We start from the raw sequence: 3,777 nt of genomic DNA on the forward strand, positions 1-3,777 counted from the left end.
CTACTTGATGTATGATTTTTTTGATAATAAGCTATAATCTACTGGCTAGGATTTTGTTGAGAATTTTTGCATCTATATTCATTAGTGAAATTGGTCTGAAATTCTCCTTTTTAGTTGGGTCTTTTCCTGGTTTTGGTATCAGGGTGATATTTGCTTCGTAGAACGTGTTGGAGAAGATTTATTCCTCCTCAATTTTTGGAATAATTTCTGCAGTCTGGGAATAAGCTCTTCTTTGAAAGTTTAATAGAATTCTGGTGTGAAGCCATCCGGACCAGGGCACTATTTTGTTGGAAGATTTTTTATTGTTTCTTTGATCTCAGTACTTGAAATTGGCCTGTTCAGGAGATCATTTTTCCTGGCTAAGTGTAGGGAGAGGTTGTGATTTCAAATATTGATCCACTTCCTTCACATTGTTAAATTTCTGGGCGTAGAGTTTCTGGTAATATTCAGAGATAACCTCTTGTATCTCTGTGGCATCGGTTGTTATTTTCCCTTTATTATTTCTGATTGAGGTTACTAGAGATTTTACTTTTTTATTTCTAGTTGGTCTGGCCAAAGGTTTATCTATCTATTTTTTCAAAAACCAAACTTGTTTCATTAATTTTCTGAATGATTCCTTTGTTTTCAATTTTATTAATTTCTGATTTAATTTTGGATATTTCTCTTCTTCTGCTGGGTTTAGGCCTGGATTTTTCTTTTTCCAATTTCATAAGATGGCTTCTAAGTTTGTTGATGCACTCTTTCTGTTTTTCCAATGTAAGCTTCTAAAGCGATAAGTTGTCCTCTCAGGACTGCTTTTGCCATATCCCACAGGTTTTGGTAGCTTGTATCTTCGTTGTTTTGCTAAAGGAAATTAATGATTTCCTTTTTTATTTCTTCCTGCACCCAACTGTCATTCAGCATAAGGTTGTTTAATTTCCATGCCTTTGTGTGGTGTTATTCGTTTTTGTTGGAGTTGAGTTCAACCTTTAGTGCCTTGTCATCTGAGAAGATATAAGGTAAAATTTCAATTCTTTTGATTCTGTTGAGGTTTGTTTTGTGTCCTAGGATATGATCAGTTTTGGAGAACATTCCATGGGACGATGAGAAGAATATATATTCTTTATCTTTGGGATGGAGTGTTCTATCTAGACGTGTTCTATATATATCTATCAAGCACAGTTCTTCTAGGGTCTCATTTAAGTCTCATATCTTTGTTTAATTTCTGTTTAGAGGATGTGTCCAGCTCTGTGAAAGTCTCCTGTTTTTATGGTGTTATAGGATATCATATTGCTCAGAATAATTAAGGTCTGTTTCAAGAATCTGGGAGCATTTAAGTTAGGTGTATAAATATTTAGAATTGAAAAGTCTCCTTGTTGTATTTTTCCCTTGACCAATATGAAGTGACCATCTTTGTCTTTGTTGACTTTAGTTGTTTTAAATCCATATGTATCTGAAAATAAGATTGCAACCCCTCTTTTCTCTAGATTCTATTTGCCTGAAAAATTGTTTTTCAACCCTTAACTCTGAGCTTTAATTTGTCTTTTGAGATGTGTTTCCTGCAGTGAGCAGATGGCTTGTGTTTTTTAATCCAATCAGTCAGTCTTTGCCTCTTCAGTGGGGAGCTCAGGCCATTAACATTTATTGAGATAATTGATAATTTTGGTAACATTCTATTCATCTTATTTTGTGAAAGTCCATTGCTTAGTTTTGTTGTTTGCATCATTGTGGAAGCTAGGTTCTGTCCTTTAATTTACTGGTGGTCCGTTGTGGTGGTCAGTGTGTAGAACAGGTTGAAATATTTCCTGTAGAGCTGGTGTTGTGGCAAATTTCCTCAGTGTTTGCATATCAGTAAAAGATTTGGTTTCTCCATCAATTTTAAAGCTTAGCTTAGTGGGATGTAGAATTCTGGGCTGGAAATTATTTTGTTTAAGTAGATTAAAGGTAGATTACCATTGTCTTCTGGCTTAAAGTTTCATTAGAGAAGTCCGTGGTCACCCTTTTAGATTTGCCCTGTAGGTCAATTGGCATTTACCCCTGGCAGCTTGCAGAATCCTTTCTTTTGTGTTGACTTTACACAGGTTCATCACAATGTGTCCTGGAGAAGCTCCGTTAGAGTTGAGGCAACCTTGGGTCTGATATACCTCTGAAAGGAGTGTGTTGGAACCTTTGGTAATATTTGGGAAATTTTTACTTATAATATTCTCTAGTATGGCTTCTATTTTTCTGGAGCATTCTTCTTCCCTCTCTGGGATACCTATAACTCGTATGTTTGAACGCTTTATAAAGTCCCATAATTCTGTCAGTGAATGTTCTGCTTTTCTCTCTTCTTTTTTGCCTCTTTAACTATCTGAGTTATCTCAAGAGCTTTGGCCTCTACTTGAGATTCTTTCTTCTGCATGGTCTAATCTGTTGTTGATACTTTCTATTGCATCTTTAAGTTCCCTAATTAATTGCTTCAGTTCTTTCAGCTCTGTTATATCCTTTCTATATTCTTCGTTCATCTCTTATTTGGTTCTGTTTTTGGATTTCCTTTTGGTATTTTCCACTTTCTTAGCAATTTCCTTCATTGTTTTTTGGTTGTTTTCCACTTTCTGAGCAATTTCCTTCATTGTTTTCATCATCTGTATTTTAAATTCCTCTTCTGTCATTTCTAGCATTTCTTTATAAAAATGCTATACCTTTTGGTTTCTTAGGGGGTTGCTCTGGATTGGTATTTTATGTTGCCAGGATTTTTCTGCTGATTCTTCTTCATGAGTTTTTTCTTTTATCTGTTACCTTGCCCTAATTTTCCTGTCACTTCCTCTTGTCTTTAAGTTACCATGCCTCTGGCCTAAGGTTTTGATGAGTCCTTTTGGTATAGGACCAGAAGGATGAAAAGATTGAAAAGCAAGAAGGGATAAAAGATTTAAGAAACGAAGGAAAAAAAGGAAAGGAGAGGGGGTGAGTAAAAGGGAATATTGACAAAAAGAAGAGAGGCTCAGAAAGAGGGAGACAGGAGTAATATAGATGTATAGTAGGGTGCTTTGACCCAGCCTTAAAAGCTCCCAACCTCTGGGGGTGCTGGGTTGTGTGGTTCCCTTGAGGTCAGCAGCTCTTTGCCAGCCTGTTCAGACACAGTAACCCCACCTCTACCAAGTAGAGAGGAAAGACAAAAATACTTTAAATCAAACCAAAACACACAAAAACAGTTATAGGATAAAATTGGGGGAAAAACCAAATAATGGGGGCAGAAATACTAGCAAAAATGAAGTTCTTATTGTTAAAGAAAGCAACAATGGAAAATTATATTTAAACTAGGAAAATGAAGAAAGAAAAGAAGAAAAAAAGGAAAATCTAGAGGGAATATGTTGAAATTGAAAAAAAACCCAAAACCAAAAATCAAAACAGTATATATATCTTGCTGAATATTATACAGGCAATAGGTGATCTTCTGGGGTATGAGATGTTAATCAAAATGCTCCTACAGCTGTGCGAGATGGAGACTGGAGGCCTCTGCTGATTTCTCAAACCCTGCAGGCTTGAGAGCCTAATTGTCTCCTTAACCTGCTTATAAAACACTTTAAACTGTTACTCTTGGCTATGCAGAAGCTTTCCCAGAAAAGCAGTTGTTGCTGGGATCTCTTCCGAAGTGGCTGCCTGTTTATCTAGTGCACCAAAACCCGTCTCACTGTATGCCCCTGTGGACCAAGGCTATAATCTGCCAGACATCGCCACTCATTCCTAGCGTCTCTGTTCCCACCTTTGGGCTGCTCAGTCACTAGCTTACTCGCTGATCCTTACTCTGCCACCTGAGGG

At 36.8% G+C, this 3,777-nt stretch overlaps 1 protein-coding gene across 2 annotated transcripts in view; it reads left to right on the forward strand.

Moving 5' to 3' along the window:
• The window catches only part of CSPP1 (centrosome and spindle pole associated protein 1), a 130,241-nt gene that overhangs the window by 20,021 nt on the left and 106,443 nt on the right, over positions 1 to 3,777 (forward strand). The gene's annotated exons all lie outside the window — the stretch shown is intronic.

This window comes from Otolemur garnettii, unplaced genomic scaffold, assembly GCF_000181295.1.
Source record: "Otolemur garnettii isolate 467f Iridium unplaced genomic scaffold, OtoGar3 scaffold00113, whole genome shotgun sequence".
Taxonomy (NCBI): Eukaryota; Metazoa; Chordata; class Mammalia; order Primates; family Galagidae; genus Otolemur; species Otolemur garnettii.